The sequence below is a fragment of the Pteronotus mesoamericanus genome, unplaced genomic scaffold (assembly GCF_021234165.1).
Source record: "Pteronotus mesoamericanus isolate MK-2021 breed Mesoamerican mustached bat unplaced genomic scaffold, CSHL_Meso_final contig_29, whole genome shotgun sequence".
NCBI lineage: Eukaryota > Metazoa > Chordata > Mammalia > Chiroptera > Mormoopidae > Pteronotus > Pteronotus mesoamericanus.
Genome location: NW_026555123.1, coordinates 4,756,058 through 4,776,666, shown reverse-complemented (window position 1 = coordinate 4,776,666; position 20,609 = coordinate 4,756,058). Strand labels below are relative to the sequence as shown.

General features: G+C 61.8%; 1 pseudogene; it reads left to right on the top strand.

Moving 5' to 3' along the window:
• Positions 1-439: 439 nt before the first annotated feature.
• Positions 440-20,609, top strand: part of LOC129071987 (uncharacterized) — a 38,908-nt pseudogene continuing 18,738 nt past the window's right edge.

Genomic DNA, 20,609 nt, shown 5'->3' with positions numbered 1-20,609 from the left:
CATCGCGTCCCTCCAGGGGAGCAGACCCTCTTAATTAGAAACTTGCCCTGAAAGTTTCAAATGGAAACGGACTGGCCTGGCTGGGCGCCAAGTGCCCGTCCTCCGGCCAATCGCAGGGGCCTGCAAAGGCCAGGAAAGCTCAGACCAGCTCCCACTCTCAACAGGTGGGAGGGGGGCAGGGAGCGGTCCCCCGCACCCCGTGATCCCAGAGGCTGGCGAGGCTCCGGGGAGAAGCGGGGACAGTCGCCCAGGAGTAAAACAAATTCCACACCATCTGGTGCAGAAAAGGTCAGAATTGGACTCGGTGCTTATACAGCACTTTATTACAGAACTAAACTAAGGAAAGGAAGGGCACGTGAAGCCATCTTTAGTTTTATTAAGAACAAAAAGTACAACGAGCGTTGCCTGCCTTTTAGGAAATGCACTGGCATCTTGTCCGATGGCGACGTGGCGGAGGACACGCTGGGGGAGGCACGGACGCGGCCCAGCGGAGCCGATCGTGGACGGCCCGGGCTCTTGCGGGTCTCCCCCGGCCGGGTCAGGCCCTGCGCAAACCCAGTCTTAGCAGAAGTCTCTGACCCCCGACCCCTGCAGAGGCTCCTCCTCTCTCTTTGCAGGCGCCCAAACCGGGCGGGAGCGGGCCTGCCCAGGACCCTGGGCCCTGATTAATTCATCTGACTCCTGGTTGCTCCGAAAGGTCAGCGACACCAGCTGAGGGACCGCCCTTTAAAACAGATGCCCTGAAGGCTCCTTTCGGAGGATCGGTTTGTCTCCACCACCCTCTTCTCACCTGTTCATCCATCGCCCGCTTGCCGGCGCCCACGCCCCAGGCCCTGCTGTGGATGCAGCGAGAAGCACGCTGCCCCCTCTCTGTTGGTTCCTGCTCTGGCCAGGGCGAGCGTTAGGGTCCTGCCCCCTCCAGCATTCCTTCTCCCTCCCCTCGTCACCACCTCCTGCTCGCACACTCAACTGCATCGCAGACGGTGCGGGGCAGAGCGTGGGGACCCTGCGCTCAGGGTCCTGGGCGCCTTCCCGGGACCTGGGCTGCCCCGTCGTCCTGGGGCGCAGGCCCGCTCTGCCCAGGGGTCCCGGAGTGGAGCCGAGCGCGGATGGGGCGCAGCAGCTGCGGGTGGTGAAGGCCCTCCTTCCGGGCCGGCCCTCGCTGGTAGGGCCTGCGCCCCTGGCCCGGCTGCGGGTCCCGCTGAGGGCGGGGTCCGGAGGGGCTGGGCCGTGCAGGTAGCCAGTGGCACCCGGAGCAAGCGCGGGTGCGGGGCCCCTGCAGCGGGGTGGGGAGGCTTGGGGCCCGGCGCCTCGTCTTGCCAGCTGCCTGCCTGGGGCTCTGCAGCGCACGCGGGGCGCTCGGAGGCCCGCGGCGTCCTTCCCGTCCCCGTCCTTCCCTGGGCCCGGGCAGCCTGCCAGGAGGGGCGGCGAGCCGGGCGGGGTCGCGGGCCGCGGTGTGCCGACCCTGACTCCCGGGCGGGCAGCCGGAGGGCTTCGGTCAGCCATGGTGAGGCAACGTAATTGCCAACCCAGTCAACCTGGCAGAGCCGCCTGCGGTGTGACACTGCGTGGGGGCAGAGAGAGCGAGGGCCCCCGCCGCCCCTGCTGCCTGCAGAGCCTGCGCCCTCTCTGGGGAGACCTGTGTGCGGGGCGGGCGAGGCTCAGCTGCCGGCCGGGGCGGGGTGCCAGCCGCTCCGTAAAGCAGAGTCGGATAAAGCCTCAGTTCTTATTTTATTGTATTTAGATGAAAACAACCCAGGAGTCCTACCACTCTCTTCTGGCCCCGCAGTGAGGACGGCGGCCCCTCCGGCGGGCACTTCTGTCTGCGGCAAACCCAAAGGCTTGCAGTGGCCGGCGAGTCCCGGAGGCCCAGCAGCGTCTTGGGGAGCGGCAGCAGGAGGGGCCAGGGCGCGCCCCGCCCCGCTCACGGCTCTGCGGTGAGGCAGTCAGCGGCCCCAGAGTGGCCCATGCAGCTGGCTTATGCAGGGAGGCCAAAAAGCACAGGTGTTTAAAATGTAAGATCTCTTTTATTTAACACATTGAAATTTAATTCGGACATGTAGCTGAACAGGTTATCCGAAGCATAAGCGTAACTCGCCCCTCTGCTCCTGGGCCCTTCCGAGGCTGCGTGTTAGCCAGCGCTGACCCCAGCACGCAGCCGGGGCCCTGCACGTGCCGGGAGCTCATTGACGGGGCGGCTGGGGGGCCGCAGCCCCGGGGACTGGGCCGGCAGAATCGCCTGCCTGCTTCCCCCGGAGAAGCGTGCATGCTAATTCCCAGGACATGGACCGTGTTGCTTCACATGGCAAATGGGCCGTGGCAGGTGTGGTCATGTTAAGGACCTCAAGATGCCGGGATGACCCCTCCGGAGTTTGAGTCGGAGTCCGAGCAAGGGGGGCGCGGCTTAGTGCCGGCTGGGCGGGGCCAGGCGAGCTGCGCAGCCTCTCAAGGGCGAAGGGCCGTCCTCCCTGGAGCCCCCCTGAAGGCACACAGCCCTGCTCACACCTTCCCTTCAGCTCCGTGAGACCTCGTTTGGACTACTGACTTCTAGAACTTGGTGACAACAAACCTGGGTCATTGTCAGCCATTCTAATGGTGGCAATTTGTCCCAGCAGCCATCGGAAACTGACGCGGGAGTTTCGGTCCCTGTGAGGGTGCTAACACTGGGCCACGTGGCTCTGTGACTCTGCCAGACAGAAGAGAGCCCGCAGCCTCGGGGGGAGCGAGGGGAAGGCCTGTCCCGCTGGGGCGTGAGCCCGACTCCAGCACCTCCTCCGCAGCCTGTGGCCGGGACCGGGAAGCCCCCGGACAGCGGGGACCCGGCATGGAAACAGGCACCCCACGGGGGGCATCCGGAGTCGGACACCAGGGACAGAGTCGTCTGTCAGCTGGACGAGGCTGGCCAGGGACCAGGGCAGCCCCGCCGCTCATCCGAGGCAGCGGTGCGGCTCCCCGCTGGGTCCCCGCGCACAGCGCCCCCGGGGTTGTGCGGGCAGGTCTGCGGTCTGCGGTGTGGCCTGGCCGCGTGCGGTGGGCTGCTGCCGGGTCTCTTGGCAACCCCCGCACACAACCCGGGAGCTGAGGTGCGGCCGTGAATGGACAGCGCCTGGCAGGCCCTGTCTGGGAACAGCGTGCAGCTGAGGGCCTCCCACTGAGACAGCCCGAGCTTCGTCCTCACGGTGGCCCCGGGGTTACACCCGAGCCACCCCACCCTCCCCCCAGCGCCAGCCACATGCTGAGCATGGAGCTGTGGTGCCAGAGCCCCCTCACCTCCCTCCCGTCCCCAGCCCCACATTCGCCTGCCCCGCAGCCAGGGGGCAAATAGCTCTTCGCTCATTCAGTGCGTTCCAATTTAAATACTAGGGACCTGAGTTTTGTCCGATAGACTTTTAGAACTGCCCCTGTTCAGGCTGCTCTCAGTGGACAAAGAGCGGCCTCCCAGGGTGCCTTAGATGTGCGTGCGAAGCTGCTGCTTGCTCCTACGTCTTCTTTCTCAGAGTGCTTGGTAAAGTCAGTTCTCACACATAAGCGTTCGGCTGCAGCTTGGTGAAGCAAACGGTGTCGATCCCAGAGAGAGGTACTAGAGAGTCTTAAGAATAGATTTGTCGTTGGCAGGGGGGGGGGGCAGGGGAAGGGGGACGAAACGTGGCGTTTCTGCCCCGTGTAACAAGCGGGAGCTGCCGTGTGACCTCATAAAGCTCCCTGTGGGTCTCCTCTCAGAGCTGCGTGGGATGCAGATCCTTTGGCAGAGAAGTTTTGTTTCTGCTGCTTCTTATTTTAAGTTTAAAAAGGAGCATCTACACTTCTGCTATGTCATCTGTAGAGCATATTTGGAGTACACAAAACGGCCCAGAACACTCTGTTATGGGAAAGCAGGTCTGACTGTCAGTGGGAGCGAAGGGTTCTGAGATCTTTCCCGAAATGCTTTTCACACCGGTTTCCACTGCCCTTACGCAGTCGCCGGGCCTGTCCTTCCAGGACACTGAGCGGCTGTGTCTCTGCCCTGCTGCCTGCAGAATCCGGCCCGGCCGTCTTCCTGGGGCCTGTAAGGCCCCACGAGAGGGCCCCGCCCCCCGGCATCCAGCTGATCAGCCCGCCATTTGCCCCCAAAACGTTCCTTGAGAATTCTGGTCACCTGTGCACCGACAAAGCAAAGCGAAGCCGAAGCTGCCTGCCGGGACGCCGCCCTGGGTCAGGGGGTGCCCGGGCCGAAGGCTGGAGGTTAATCGGGGTTGTCCCCGTCCTCTCCCTTCCCCTCCCCAGAGGGCCTGACTTTCTAACCCTCTCGGGAGCCCGCCCACTGCCCCCCGTCCGCACCCCCCGCCCCCGCACCACCATCCCCGGGAGCCTGCTCTCCGCGCTTTGGCCCAAGCTCACGCCTAAACCGCAGTGGGATCGTGCCGCTTCCCTGTGGGGTGTCCTCAGGGCCCTCTTCGGATCCAGTCCGAGCTCTTGGGCTTCCGCGGCCATCGCGCGCTGAGCGCCTGCCGTGTGCTGCGCTCTGTCGTGGGCGCTGAGAATCAGCAGCCGTCAAAGCCAATGAAGGCTCTTGACCTCGAAACTTCAGTCTGTTTATGGTGGTGTGCTATCGGGATGGATAATAACTAAGAAAACAAACAAAGAAGGTACCCGGAGATCCCGACAGGGGCCTTGAAGGCGTAGCCAGCCACGGGCGTGTGTGTCTGCAAGCACGGGTGTGTACTCGGCCTTGGGAGGGCCCTCCAGGTGGGCGCAGTCGCTTTTGGCCGACCCCTCCTACCTCTGCACCTTCTACCCCGGCCGAGCCTCCTCCCACTGCGCTCAGCCGGCTCCTCCAGCTCCAGCTCCCCGAGGTCATCCCTGCCCAACCCCCCCCACCCCTCCCGCTCCCCTCCCCTCCCCCACCCTCCCCAGCTCTCCCGAGAAGCTGAGCCTTGCCTGGCAGCGCTGAGCACCCCTGACTGGCTGCGTGCCTCTCTTTGGGCCTGCAAGGCCCCGTGACCAATCGAGCGACTGCGACCGCTGTGCTAGCGGCCTGTCCATTCGCTGCTGGGTCCTCGCAGCAGACAGGCACTTGGTGTGTTTGTGGACAGAATAAACGTACGTAGGACGGGGCGCTGAAGTCCGCTCTGTGGTCAGACTGTCCTTCGCTCAGACCCCGGCGGGGCCCCCGCGCGCCTCTGCGGTGCCAGCCGTCTCCCGCGGCCGCCCCTCCTCCTGGGCAGCTTTCTCCTCCAACTCATTACCTCCTGCCCGGACTCCTGATAGCGCGTGGCACACAGCAGGTGCTCAATAAACAGTAAACCGGGGCGCGGGGGACGCAAACAAACAAACGAGCAGAAAGATGCCGTTTGGAAAAGGAATGTGAACCAGAGAAAATCAGGGGCCACCAGCCCGGGAGAAACTGGAGGGGAGCAGAATCAGTCCCTGTCCGCGGACAGCCTGACCCCTCGCCACCGAACGCTGCCCTCCGCCCCAGCGGCTCCGGTCACGCCCGCGACCATACCCGCGACTCGGGCCGCGACTCTGCTTCTGGTTCAGCCTGACTTGCCGCCCGCAGAGCTGAGGGAACCACACCCCTTCCTCCGCCGCAGGCAGACACCTCTGTTTTCCAGGGGCAGCTTCCCTTGTGCCCTATTTGTGTTTTATTGTCATCTCGAGGCGTTGACTGGGCCCCCCCCCGCCCCCCGCCCACGCTGGGGGTCGCTTGGGGGGTCTGTGAGCCCATTTTACAACCGGGTTCTGAACCTGCTTCCTTGTTTGTCCCCTGGGGCAATGGAAATTTCTAGCCACCAGCTGGGACAGGAATTGATTTAGTGCCAGAGAGGTGACCGTGGGAAAACACAGGGGTGTTGTTTATTAACGTGACTGAGTCATTCTCAGCGGTCGATTTTACAGTTTAGAAAACATTTCCTGGTTTTGAAAACTGAACAATGCAGCCTCTGAGTCTGAGTCTCGGGGACTCAGTCATGGAAAGACCGGGAGGCCGAGGCAGGAGAGCCGGCGGGTGTGTGAGCGCGCGCGCGGGCCGTCGCGTTCGGCCGTCGCGTTCGGCCGCCGACGGCTGCTGTGGCTGGAGGAGGGCGCCCGCGCGCATCTGGGGGGCGTCCGCAGAGCCCGCCCGCACCTCTGCGTCAGCTACCCGCGCGCCGGACCGCGGGCGCGAGGGCGAGGCCGGGCTCTGTCTCAGCGCGGCTTCTCGCTAACTGTTGACTTTACATCCTCCCCCGCCCCCTCCTCCGCCCGCTTCTCTGGGCCTGAATTTACTCAAATACAAAGTGAGGGTCTCCTGGGCAGTTCCGGTTGATTCAGTAAGTGCTTGCTCGCCTCTTCGGGGGGCGGTTCCCGAGAGACGGGCCGGGCAGGGCCTCTGGTGCAGGCAGGTCAGCGAGGGGGCGCGTCCAGTGAGGAGGGCCCGAGACGAAGCCAGGCAAAGTGGCGGCTCCAGGGCATCTCACCGCAGCCCGGGCGACCACACGGTTCTGCCGATTGTACAGGTCCCTTTCAATCAGTCGTTGGGTATAGGTTGCCCTCCAGCACAGGGGGGCGTAACGTCACTGAAGTGTCTGGACAGCAAATTCAGTCAGCTGGCGGATGTCTGCACCAGCCTGTTCAAAGGAATCTGAACGGATCCAGCACAGAACCCATGATGCCACCCGAGAGCCAGGCACTGGGCGAGGCGTGGGAGAGAAGGCTCCGGACGCCACGGCCCCTGATCCGGGGAACTGATGGACTAGTGCAGGACACGGAGGGATACACGGGCCCTAGGAAGACAGCATGTCCTTCACGCTGTACCGACGGTGCCCGTGGGGGGCAGGCGACTGAGGCTGGCTGTCACGTCGCCGGCCCGGTTGTGCGGTGCCGCTCTGGGGTGTGGACGCGCGGCACAGAGACCTGCGCACCTCGGGCGGGCACCCCTGCACCCCCCCGGCCTGCGGCCCGTGCTTCAGCGTCCCCTTCCTGGCTCCCGAGCCTCCCGGCAGCTGCCGACGGTGCCAGCAGGCCGTGTATATTCTCACCTCAGGCCCTTCTCTCTCGCGAAGGGGGGTGGCGGTGAACCGCCCCAGGTTCCCCCGCCGGCAGGGCTCCCCTCACGAGTGTTTTCCGGGCCGCCCCGCTCCTGGGGGGAGCTACAGCGCAGCCCGCGCCCCCAGGGTGAAGCGGATCAGCGGGGTCCTAGCCCCGGCCTCTCCCCCTGCCCCCCAGACTGCCGTCTCGGGTGGGGCCCCATGCCGCCAGGAGTGTGAGATGAGGGGAGGCGTTCGTTTTGCCTGTTCTGCGCCCCGAAAGCCACCTTAGTGGTGCGCTCACCCCGCTTCCGGCACAGCCGGCTCCAGCCGGTGTCCCCGGAGCGCGCTGTCCAACCTGCAGTCTCCCCGCTTCCACCTGGTGTTTCTGCCCCGTGGCCAGAGGCCCTCGGTCCCACGTGCCCCCGGCCGCCGGCAGTGCATTCTGGGCAGGCCCCGCAGCTCCTCTACGGTCTAATCATCCCTTTCTTCCCCCCTCGAACCCTGTGCGTCCCCACCCAGGTTGCGTTGTGGCTTAACCTCTGTGTTTGGCCTGTTGGCCGGGAGGAGAGAGGGGACGTGTCTTCAGGGGTCCTGTGCTGCTGGTGGGGAGAGGCCTCTGCCTCCTCTTTGGGGTGGGGGTGCCACCCTGCGCAGGGGCGAAGGCGGTTCAGAGGGGGCCTGGGACCCAAGAGATCTGAACACACAATCCCAACGTCCCCTTCTGCACCTCGGGGCTCCCTGCCTTCCCAGCCACACCTTGGCCTTTTGGGGCGCTCTCATTCCTGCGGGCAGTTCCTGCTGGGGGCCCCAGGCCCCACCCTCCTGCTGCGGGAGAGGAGGGGGACGTCCTGCGCCCCCAGGGATGCCCTCCGGCTCTCTCAGCCCCGGAGGACGCTTGCTGTCACCTCGGCTCCCGCAGCTTTTCCTCACCGTTTCTCACGGCTGCATTCACGCGCAGCCGCGGACACCCGATTCCCTGGTCCTCATCTTTACTGCTGGTCCAATGCTTTCACAGCGCGATGTTCAGAGCCAGCTCACACGTCCCTTCCCTCCTGTGACCCCGGGTCACCACCAGTGACCTGCGGGAGGAGGGAAGCAGCAGTGGGTAGGGAGAAAAGTTGAGTTGCCATTCGGTTTTCGTGGAAGCCGCAGCCACCCCCGCCCCTCCCCCGAGAGCGCGGAGGAGGGACTGACCCGCAGAGCTGTCCTGAGTTGGAGCGAGAGGACACGGAGCTTTCTGCGCCCGCCCCAGGCCCGCGGGCGCCCGCAGGAGGCAGGGCCGGCTGTGGGTGGGCAGCTTCCTCAGCAGGGCCAGTCCCTGAAGGACGATGCCGATGCCACGTGGAATGCTCGTTGCGCAATAAAGTCACCGACTCCCCTTCTTTTTCAAATGTCTCCCTTGCACCTTATTATGGTGAAAGCGCGGTGGAGCCAGCGTCGTAGAGGTTTCCTTGGACTTCTCTCTTCGATTACAGTTTCAAACCAGCCAATGGCAGGGACTGGTTTTTCTTGCAGCTGGTAGAAATGGCTCCTGTATACTAACTAGAACTCCTCTCGGGAAACTTACGAGGAAGATTTTAAAAATGCTTAAAGACGCGCGTGTAGGCATCCAGTCCCTGGAGGGAAATACGGCGAGAGGGAAAGAGAACGAGACCGCTCTCCCCGCGGTTCGCGTTATTTCCCGGCGCGGAAATCACCGGCCACCTCTAAGGGCGGGGTCTTCCCGGATTCTACGGGCGCCTCTTAAACAGCGCGACCCGGGAAGTTTTTAATCGCGGCGTGTAGTCCGTAAATGTGGGAAGAGTTCTCATGCCCAAGCCTCTCGCCCTCTCCTCCTTTGTGAATGGCCCCCTCTTTTTTTTTTTTTTTTTTTTAAATAAAGCAGGAGACGAGCGAGATTGGTTAATTACGATTCTTCCTGCTTCGGGCGAGGGGAGCCGGGTGCAGGTGAACAAGCCCGCCGATCGGAGCAAAGGCTCCGTGTGGACGACCTGACTTGGCACTCAGGGGACTGTCCCGTGTCACACGGGCGGCGTCTCTCTGGTTATGGACGACGCCATGGGGCGACCGGTTGGATCACTAGGGGGTGCACAATCCGCACTTCCAACGTGGAATCCACAGCGGGCGTGGTGCCCCCGCCCCCACGGGGACGCCCCAGTTTCCGTGGATGAGCGGGGGAGGTGGTACTGAGGCGGTGCTGATCCTCCCACCCCTTAGACCTTACCCGGGCTTTCAGACGGTGCACGTGGCGTCCCCGGGACACAGTGATGAGTATTTTGTGGGGGAAGGTGAATCCATCGGCTCCTTTAGCTCCAGATCCCCCGTCGCCTTCCCGCCGCCGCGGAGGGTGCCGGGGAGGGGCTGCGGGGCCCGGCTTTGTGGGCTGGAGCTCAGCAGCGGCGCGGTGGCTTCCGTCCACGGCGAAGGAGGTTTTGTGGCCTCGGCGGTTGTGGGAGCCCTCTGAGGGCTTGAGTCGGAAGGAGGGCCAGTGACATCGGCTCTCTTCCCTTAGCTCAGTGAGTGGCGACCGGGGCCCGCTGCTCCTCTCAGCGTCACCGGTGGCATCGGGACCTGGCCGTGGGCGAGCAGGGGGTGAGGACGATGCCGCCTCTGCAAAGGGAACGGTTAGTACCCGAGGGCCCCTCGCGTGGGCGGTCTTGGGGACCCATCGCAGGAGAGAAGGAGTTAGGAGGACAGACCGGCCTCTGCGTCTAGGGCGGCTCCTTGGGGGAGCGCTTCCAGAGGGCGCTTGGAAGTTCTGGCTGCCCACCCGGAAGGGAGAGCATCAAAGGACGGCATTGTGTCCAAAGGGGCGTCCGCGGGGCGGCAAGTGAAGCCCAGCGATGCGGGGACTCCTCCCGGGACAGCGACAGGCAACCTGCTGCAGCCGACGCCCCCTTTCCGCCCCGTCCCTGAGGTCGGCCAGCTTCCCGGCAGGACGCGGGAGGGCCCAGCGGGGTCTCAGGGACCGGGGGGCCCGAAGGTGGCCGCCTTCCGGGAGCAATGGCACGTGAGGGTGCGTGTGGAGTTAAGGACGCGGCTACGCCTCGCGCTCAAACGCTATTTCAAAGGAAGGAAACACCTGCTCGTGGGTTCCTTCGATGGGGTGTCCCCCGTGGGCAACAAGCAGGGACGGCTCTTCCTGCGTTGGGGGGGGGGGGGGGCAGAGAACAGTTTGGTGTGTCCGCGACGCTTCAGAAGCACCTGGAGGTTATTTCACAGTTTCAGTCTCTTCCAGCAGCGGGCAGGACATGCTGCTCTGCCCGCACGGGCACATCCCTGTAAATGCTCCCGGTAAATGGTCCCCCATTCCTAGGGCTCCGAAGGAGACGTGCTCCTCCTGAGAGAACGCTAAGGAACGAACGACCGACTCCAAATGGCATGCACGTGTCAGACCCTGAGAGATTCCTTGAGTCTTGGGTTCAGTTCTTGGCACCTCAGCCCGGCTGGTGGGTGTTTGAAAACACCAGCGGCCCTGGGAGGGGCATTGCCGGTGCTGCCCGTGCGGATGTAGGCGATGGCAACAATTTCTAAGTGCACAGGGGCCATCGGACCACCCGGTCCTTCTCCGGGCAAGTGATGGGGGCTGGTGAGCAACATGGTGGGGTTAAGGGCCATGGCTGTCCCTTGGGACTTGCAGGTGGCCCGTGGCACCGGTGTGGCGGTTTGGCGGGGCGGCGCGGCTCCGATCACACCGAGTAACTTGTCAGCGAGGTCGAAGGCGAACGCCGTGGCGTGAGGACCCGCGATGTTATCCCCTGTCTGCCTGAGTTTGGCCAGATCAGCGGCTGGGGTCCGGTGGCGCGTGGCAGGCGTGAGTACCTGTGCTCCGTAGATGGGGGCCGGGTTCGGTGCTGTAGTCCCTGCAAAGAACTGCGGCTAGAAAATGTTACGGATCACTTTAAATTTAAAGGCCTCGTCGAAGGAAGAGTCCGCGAAGAGCTGATGTTTCCCGTGACCGTGCAGTGGCACGAGTCGGCCCTTCTGAGAGCCGTTCCTCTTGAGATCGATGCAATAAACAGACGATGCTGAGTCTTGACCACTTCCAGGTGGTGGCTGAGGGTGGAGAAGGCGCTGAGGGGCTGCATTTTAAGTCACTGATTCCCCGCAAGAAAGGAACATCGCTACTTGGCAACAAAGTTCTGAAAGAAAACTCAGCCTCCAGCCAGTGAAACAGTTGCAGAGCCCAAGGTGAGTCAGGGACCACAGGAGAAGCCTGGGGAAGACGCACAAGACACTTTTAGGCTCTTGATTGTAGCGAAACACATAGAATCCAAAGATTACACGTTCACAGTACACTGTAAAGCAGGTAAGATATGTGGTATTTTAAGTATAATTAGCAAAGGATTATTTGTAAAAGGAGAAGGGAAATGAGTTACGAAATCGGAAGGGTGCGCTCACGCCCGGGACGGTCAGGCCTTCCAGCACAAACCCTGAGAGCCCTCACCGCAGGCCCCTGACCCTGATGGACGCCTCAGGGTCCCGGGGAGTCAGGGCCACAACAGCGGGTACGCGGGCGGAGACACAGCCGGCGGGCGGCTGCCTACGCCCACGGCGACTCTGAGGCCGGGGGATGGGGTCCTCCTGGCAGCCTCCGCCGCCCGACCAGGCCAGCGGGGTGGGCAGGGCGCTCGGCCCGGAGCCTTTGGCCACAGGAACCAAGTCGCCATTCCCGTCGGGTTGAAGAATGATGGGACGAGCGGGCGTGCTGGACAAGGCCTTCCACGTCGTGCGGGGTGGCCAGTGCTTATGGACCCGGGCGGGTCTCTGTCACCACCACCCGACACTGATTTTGACGACGGGCGGTTGCTGAGCACGTGGCGGGCGTCCCAACTAGGGACCCGGTGCCAGCTGGCGGCCCCACTCGGACGCCCTACCAGCTCCGGCGAGGGCACCGCGGGGGTACCGCGTGCTCTCCCGGCACGGGGCGCGGGCTCGGGCTGCTCCGTGCTGTTTGTGACAGACGGCGTCCACTGCGCATCGTCTGCGCTGCAGGTCAGGGCGGCGGACCGCTGCGGACAGAGAGCCAACACATGGGGCTGCTGGTGTCCTCACACCGGCCAGCCGCAGCGTCACCGCGCACCCAGACATTCGGCCGGCCCGCGAGGTCCGATTCCCCTGCTGGCCAGCCGCTCCGCAGCCTGTTTGCTCACCCAGCAGGACCTGAGGGCGGGATGGGTGCCGGCAGGTGTGACGGCGGCGGCAGCCTAGACAGTGAGGGTTAAAGACTGGCCTTTAGAAGTGAGCGTCTGTGTGTGGGTGACCGCAGAGAGCCACCAGGCACGGCCCCAGGTCTGGCACAGCCGGACCTGTGTCGGGGGAGGGGGCATGGGTAGCACTGAGGGGGACAAGGCTCTGGGCGCGTCCAGGCGCCCAGCAGGCCCTCCCAGAGCCTCAGGGCAAATGACCGAGATGTTTGCTTCTGAAAACCACACTTGTGTTGGTTTCTCTTCTGGCGGTTGAATGGCATTAAAAAAAGATGTAGACATCGTTGGAAGAGGAGTGTCCACGATTTTGACGCTGCTGATCTTCCTGCGGCCGGGCATGGACTAGAGGTGACACTGAGCCTCCTGTTAAAGCTGCTGCTCACACACACACACACACACACACAAGGGTGTGCGCCTGGTTCACGTAGGATGAACTGGGAGTGCTTCAGGGCACGCATCTCCTACAGCAAATTAAGACACCTTTACCTTTTAAACTTTCATAGCCACACTGCCAGTCTTCCTGTTGCTCTGAGTTGCTCTGCAACGGGAGGAAGCGGGGGGCAGGAACGTCGCGCACCTTAGAGATAAAGGGTTCCTGAGGGAGCGGAGGATGCGCGAAGACGCAGCCTGGCTGGGGAGGTGGGCTGGCTAGGTTCCCGAGCCGGAGGGCGAGGCTGGCCCAGGCCAGTGCGGTGCCAGGAGGGAGGCCGCGCGCCGAAGCCCCCTGGCTTCCTGGGGCTCCTGCCAGGAAACTTGCGGCAGGCCCGGCCCTGCTGGTCCGCGCTGGGGAGGAAGGTCCTCTCCTCAGGGTCATCCTGCACGGCCTGGGTGAACGGCGCGTTTTAACGACTGGCCACAAAGGCAGGCGGCTCTGAACCCGCCCTCCGCCCCAGGACTTCAGACAAGTTAACTTGTTTGTGAACACAGCCAAAAACGTCCCCTAGAAAGGAACTCAGCTCAGACGCGGTTCACTAACGAGCGCATTTGGACGAAGGGAGCCTCTTTTTCAGGAGAAGTAGGAGAGTTATGATTGTTCCCCCACAAGAGCGCCTGTGTGGTTAGGTGGCTGTAAGTCAGTCACAGTGATAGTTTGGGGACGGGTTGTGCTGAGTCAGTGCATTAACTGTATTGAAAACGCTGAGCTAGTTGGGATGGGGAAGAAAAATAAACTAACCTCCACAGTCTTACAGTTTTAGTGGCTTGGCCGCGGCCCTGCCCCATGTTGTTTGTTCTTTCTCTTCGGGCCGTTTCGTTTCTTCCTCCCTCTGTCTAGGTCCCGAGTTCACTGCCGCTGTGAACGGTGCCTTGTGACTATTCAGCAGCTGTTGGACTGGCGTTGGCCATTCCTTTCCTTTTCCGCTGGGGCTGAGATTCAAAACATCGGCATCGTCACCAGAACAGACCAGGCTTGGGCTGCGTGTCAAACCTGCTGGTCACTTAGCCATTTGGGGGCACTAGTGGGAAGAAATTGGGTCGAAGGGTCTGGACGCTTACACGTCCGAGTGTGTCTTTGTCTCTGAGTCTGTGTGCTGCGTCTGTGAGTGAGCTCGAGGCTGTGCACAAAGCGCGTGCGCCTCCCGAGGCCGCGTGCATTGTCGCAACCCGCCTGCGCACGGCCGCCTCGAAAATCTTTGCCAGAGGAGAGCGGCTTGGGCGCCCTGAAATGTCGCCTTTGCTTTTCGCCCAGCAGGGTGCCAAGGGCGGAGAGGCCCGCTGCGCGGAAGAAGGCTCCCAACGGCGACGGGCCGCTTTGCCCCGGGGGCGGTGCTGCGAGCGGAGCCGAGAGCTGGACGGATGCCGCCCCGAAGAGGATTCCTTGGGGGCACCAATTTTGCGGTCCCAGACAGTGGCTCCCTGGCACCTCTGGAAGACACCTAAGACCCCTCGCAAATGTTCTGAGGGGTTCGACTGTGAAGTTGGTCTACGCGAACCACCAAAGCACGGCGCTATTGAAGATTCTCATTTTCCAAGAGGAAAGCTCATGCCGTGTACCGGGAAACAGGTGAGAACTCTCAGTTGATGTGTTCGGGCATCTGGGGTGAGAGAGGGAAACCAGCGACTCATCGTGAGACTCTCAGGCTCGGGAGGGGAACGAGGTGTGAGAGGGGGTCCGGTCCCACCAGAAGCCCCGTGGGGGGCTGGGAGCCGCTGCGGAAACCTCGTCAGCGACGGAGGACTCACTGCGTCCTGAGCCAGGCTGTTCCAGCTGAAAAGGGCTCCCGTGGCTGGAAAGGTCTTCGTGCTGAGCCGAAACCTGCCGCTTGGGCCCTGCTCCCCGGTCCTGTCTCTGGGGGCCCCCAGAACCTCTTTTCATGACATCGGACCTCTTTTCAGGAAAGCTTTTAAAACATTTGAAAGTAAAAGCTACCAATGCTCTTGGATTTTTCCCTTCTTGAGGCCACACGTCTCTCGCCTTCCTCCAGCCTTCGCGTACGAGCCCTGGGCTTCCAGGCCCGCCCCGCCCTGGTGGCCCGGCTCTAGAGCAACAGCCCACCGTCGCGGGCTCTCTCCACGTGTGGCACCGTGGGGTCGCCACGGGCCTGCTCTCGCCGCGGGGGACGTTCTCCTGCGTTCGCTGCCCGTCTAACGACCAGATGCCGACAGAGTGCACGTGGGCACCACGTCCTGTGCGCCACGTAACACTGTCGGTCAGCACAGGACGCGCCTGCCCATCCCCTGCCCGGTGCCCCCTCAGCTCAGGATGACTGGTCAGGTCTGGGCTGCGCGCAGGCTTCTTCGCTCAGGGCTAGAAGGGTATTCCTGGGAGGTTTTGCGTTCTCATCGGGAATGAGAGAATGATTGCCGTTGCTTTTGTTGTAACGATCGGGCGGCAGCTGGCAGGTGCCCCTCTTCTGTCCATGAGCTCTGGGGTGCACGGGGTGGGTGCGGGGACAGCCTGCGGGCGGCGCGGAGAAGGAGGGAACGGCCCTGTGGGGACAGGCGCCGAGGTCCGTGTGGCCGCAGCTGCCCTCGGGTCAGACCGCAGGTGGGGCCGGGGGGCCCACAGGGGGGCGGGGGCCCTCGACGTCCCTTTGGACTCTGAGTGAGATGGGAGCAATGGGGGAGGGGTGGGCCGAGGAGAGGCACAGGGCGCCCCGAAAGCATGGGTGACAGGGGACCGGATGCTCTGCCGTCTTTTAAGATTTCCTCCAAGTTTGTTCTAGCCTTTAGCTTCCGGTCAGCCCATGTTCTTCCAGGGTGTGAAGTCAGGAGTCAGTCAGTCCCCACGGGACCCTTGGGCTGCGTGCCTGCCACATGCCCTGCAATTCAGGGAGAGCCGCTCCACTGAGGAGACGATGTCTCCCTCCAGGGAAGTGCTGGGGGGCTGGCTTCTGGGGAGACGCCATGTCCCTAGAGAATGCTACGTTGGAGCCCCCCGCTCCTCCGCTCACGGCCATCCGCTGCGCTTGGTTTCCAGCAGCTTCGCAGAGTGCACCGTGGCACCTGCGGCCAGCCCCTCTCCAGGGACTCCTCAGCCTGCGGTCCCCCCAGGCCCTGGCACAGCCCCTGAGCACAGGGGGCTGCACCCCTCCCTGGAGAGCCTCCCCGAACCTTCCAACTCTCATCAGAAACGCTTCTGAGAGATCAAAAATCTCTGCTCAGAGGAAGTGCGCCAGGAGAATGGGCGCAGTTAAACTATTAAAATTTTTGGCTGTGTTTTATCAAAACAAACAATGCCAGAGAGTTTTTTCACAAGTTTGGCCACTCCTGTTGGGCTTTGGAAGTTCTCTGCTGCTGTGTTTTGGGGTCACAGACTCGTGGGAGCCAAGTTCCCGCCTCGCCTGGCAGCCCCCCGGGCTCTGGCCCCGCGCCCGTGCGGCTCAGTGCTCCGTCCGGCCCCGCAGACGCGGAAGGCCTTCGGCTCCCCTTCGTGGCCAGCGCACACCGGGAGGAATAACGAATTCACCGGACGCCCATCTCAGAGTGGAAGCTGGAAAGGTGGACTCTACCAGGGCTAAAAGTAAACGCTTGGGTTTGGTTTATTACAGCGGCGGAAATCTGTCCTGATCGAATACCTTGGCTCCGATTCATTTCATTGTATTCTGCCCACAGGAGACGCGCGGTAGCCAGCGCTGGGTGGCATCTGCTGAGAGATGCACCAAAACTCAAGTGTCTTCTGCAGAAGGAGGGGCGGGGCCGGGGGCGGCCGCTGTCACCTCCCACACCAAGGACCCCGGAGGGAAGACTGCATGCTGTGCTGAGCTCGGGAAGCGGGGCAGTGAAGAGTTGCCGTGGCCCGTGTGCCTCCGAAGGGGAAGAGGCCCCGTCAGGGGTCAGAGGCCTCAGAGCCCAAATCCAACGTTCGGAACCGTTCAACCGGGCAACCCACAGCCTCAGACGTCAGTCCGAACGCACAAGGAACGTGGGGCTGCCGTGGCCGTTCTCCCACGGGAAGGCAGGCTGGATTAGACCCCCTGCCTGCAGCCGTTGCACCGTCAGAAACAGCCTTCGGTCAGGCCTTCGGTCAGGCCTTCGGATCCAGCACGGTCCTCCCTTCCCTGTGTTGCCCAAGCGCCCGGTTCCGCCCGGAGCCTCTTTCTAGAATGCAGCGTCGTGTCACCAAAACTGGGCCTTCTGTTCGAGTTGGCTCCGGGTCGCCAGAATCAATGTTCGGGGGGTGAGCGTAGGCTTTTCTACTTCAGAGAAATAAAAAAAAAAAAAATTAGGTTTTCTTTGATAGCCAGCGGTTCCAGTTTTTAAATCACGTTTTAGGACGTTGGTGCCGTTTCTGTTGTTGGCAGCAGGTGGGAAATGAATGGATTTGCTATGCACATGAGGATAGTGGAGCTTCTCCACGATTTCACCGTGTTTGCGAAAAGCTCAGGCCCTGGAAAACTGTGCCCCCAAGTTTTTCTATGTCAGTTAAATCGGCAACTGGGGAAGCAGACCCCCCCACCCCGACCACCCGTGCCCCTTCCTTGTCCCCAGAGCGGGAGGGGGCGGCGGCAGGAAGGGTTCCCGCAGCCCCTGGGGCGGAGGGCAGGGCGGTGTCGGGGGCGCGGTGCAGATGGCGCCGCAGGCTCCGGCGGGAGCGCAAAGGCCGGAGTCGGGCCCCCAGAACTCCAACCGCGCGCTTCAGATACCTTTCTTCCTCCTTCAAACATCATCACTTGTGTCCTGCCAGACGAGAGTTAGGACTCGGAGTGCAACTACTGCAGGCAGGCCTCCGCGCTTTCCTCGGGGGTACACCCCCCCCGTCCCCCCCCCCCCCCCCCCCCCGCCCCTGCCCTCCGAGAGCCTCTGCGCGGCGGGGCGGCGGCTTTTGTGCAACCGATGCCTGTGCAACCACCAGGGGGCTTCGTTTTCCTAGTTTTCAGCTTTCATTTTTCCATAACACTGTACTTTTTTTTTTTTTTTTTTTTTTGACTGAAAATAGAACCATTTGCTTGTTTCTGATACGTGCTAGTCATCACTCGAGAGGGCCTGGCCCCCGGGCGTGGCGGGGGCCTGGGGCGCGGGAGCAGGTCTTACCCGGCGCCCGGGGGCTGGTCGCCCGGCCCCCCTGGGCTCGCGTGGCACGGAGACCCGAGGAGGTTGCCGGCTCTTGTTCTGAGCGGCAGGAAGACCGTGGGCTCCAGAGGCAGGAGGGGCAGGAGCAGGGCGACCAGAAGAGCAACGCGGCAGGAGCACCGAGCGGCGCCCAGCGGTCCGACGCCCGGCTGGAGGCAGCAGCCGGCAGGGGCGCGGCAGGACGGCCCCGCCCCTGGTCGGCGTGAGATCCTCCCGAAATGGGCGCAAGGCACCCGGTGGACTGAAGAGTATAGAAGGGGAAGACTAGAGTGCGCGGGGCCTGGAGTTTTGGCAGCCCACCTCGTGTGCTTTATAGAACCGTTGCCTTTCCCAAACCTTTGTGTTCCAACGTTAGACTGAGTAGCACTTCTGATGGCTATTAAAATATCGATGCCCTTAGTGTTCAAAGCTGAAAAACTCCTCAGTGGGCATATCCCAGATGCCACGTTACGGGGCATCCCAACCATTAGACAGATAAAATGCTCACCCCAAATTAGGAAGGGGCGCCGTGGGATTAAACACAATGTGCTGTACACCCTGTAGAACAGCCCCCAAAGTGGTCAGCATCACACCCCAAATGACTTTTTAAAAAAATTAATTGATTTGAGAGAGAGAGAGAAACATTAATTTGTTGTTCCATTTATTGATGCATTCATTGGTTGATTCTTGTGTGTGCCCTGACTGGGAATCGAACCCACAACCTTGGCGCATCAGGACGGTGTCCTAACCAACTGAGCTGTCTGGCCAGGGCTCTCCAGATGACTTTTAAGTAATGTTAGAAGCAATCACACCCATCTTCAGAGCCACATCTAATGAAGGTGGATTACATAAGGCTACTATTTCTTGAAAGCTTGCTATGTGCCAGGTAAAACCTGTGTTAAGTACTTTAGACATCTTAAATCGCTCATTATACATAATGTTTCTCTCACGCCTAGTTTACTGATGAGGACATTAAGGCACAGAAAAATTAAGAAATGGGCCCAAGGTTGCATAGTTCAAGTTTCATGTCATGCCTGGTAGGAAAATGTCAAACTCTATATACTTTCTGCTCTCCCTTCCCAAATTCTGTTTAAAGTTATTAGCAGAGGAATGGGCACGAATTAAGTTATTTCATAAACTGCCTGTTCTGCTGAGGAAAACAGCCTCCTAGACCACAGAGACCATCTATTAAATTACTTAGGACTGAATTTTTACATGAGCTGGTAATAGATGTAGAGGACGAGAAGGTTCTCATCAGAGGGCGAAGAAGGGCCCAGGGGCTGGGGACCGTGCGCGGCGTGCCGCGGGGAAGACCTTTATACACACAGAGAGACACGCCAACATTTGGTTAGTGACAAGGCTGCCTGTTTCAAGGTCTGGGGAATATCAGGTGACGCAGAATTACAGAAACAACAGCCTGGCTCCCTCCGATGGGACTTGACGTCTCAATAGGCAAAGTCGACGCGCTCAAAACTGATGTCATGGCCCCCTCAAGCCCACCCCTGCACCCTGCGTTTCCGTTGCTGGTGACTCCGCCTTTCCAGCCACTGAGCCTGAAGCACGGAGTCATCGTCGCCACCTCCCCTCCTCCCGCCCCACCCCTACGTCGCGCTCTTCCGATGCGCTGTTGGCTTTCCCTTCAACGCACACCCAGAACCGGCCGCTCCCGCCTGCCTCTGCGATTCCGGCCACCGCTGCGATTCCGGCCGCTGTCTTCTCATCTCTCTCTGGGATGACAGCGGTCGCCTCCTCCGGTCTCCCCGCTTCCACCCCCACCCTCCTCCATCTGTTCCTGACGCAGAAGCCACCAGATTCAGCCATGACCCGAGTCAGACTGCTGAGTCCTCACCCAAGTCCCACAGTGCCCGCGGGAAGCCCCCCGCAGGGTTTGCCCCCAGTTGTGTGTTAACTCCCCCTTTTACTCGTTGTCTTGCTTGTCCTGCCGCCCCCGCCCCCCGTAAGCCATTCCCTCTGCCCAATGCTCTTCCTCCAGACGCCCGTGTGGTTCCCGTCGCCGCCTCCCAGTTTCCCTCAAAAGAGCCTCCCATGGAATGCCCCCCCATCTCCACTTGCAGCCCCTCCCTTGGCTCCTCTTAGACGTTCGCCTAGCGCCTGCGACCTTCTAACAGACTCTACAGCTCGTTTCCATCGCATGCCCGCTGCCTGCTCGCCGAGGCCCTGCGTCCTCGCCCACTATGGTGCGTTCGCCGGGCCGGCAGGGCTCAGTTCGGCTCACGGAGGCGTGGCACGCACCCAGAACATCACCTGGAACATCGTACCTGCTCGGTCAATGGTGCAGGGTTGAATAAACCATTCAGGCAACGTAATTAGATTTTAAATGTCCTTGGAAAACAGCCTATTGCTCAGGAACCAGCGTAGGTGAGCTCTCCACGCAGCCAACGGGGCAAGGCCAGGGGGCCAGGTGCGTGTTTTCCTGCAAGACAGGCGGGGTAAGGGAGAGGGGAAATGAGCGGCGTGCGTGCTTCCCTCACGCATTGAAACGCCGATGAAATCCTGTGCTTCCTAAGGCCATGGGTAGAAGCCCTCACCGTGACCCTCGGAGGCAGGCGCTCTGATGCCCTGGGCCTGCAGGGGGAGCGTGGGGCGAGCCGGCCATGCAGCGGGTGCGGGCCAGCCCTCGGCTTCCGCTGCCGTCGGGGTTGCGTTCATCCACTCGCTCTTTAAGCGGTCTGTTTTGAACGAATGATTCTGCCTCCTCTTTTTATGGAAACCTCGTAAGTTAAATGCCACCACATGCCCTGCGTTTCATTCGGCGTTTAATTCTACGTCTGTTTTGAATTAAGAAGCCGCGTGCTTCGAACCCTCGGGCGCGCTGCTCTAGTTTGGAGGCTCGGCGCGGTCGCTGCCCAGTTCCCTGGTGCGCTGAGCCTGGGCCTGGTCCGGGCCAGGCCTGCGCTCCTCT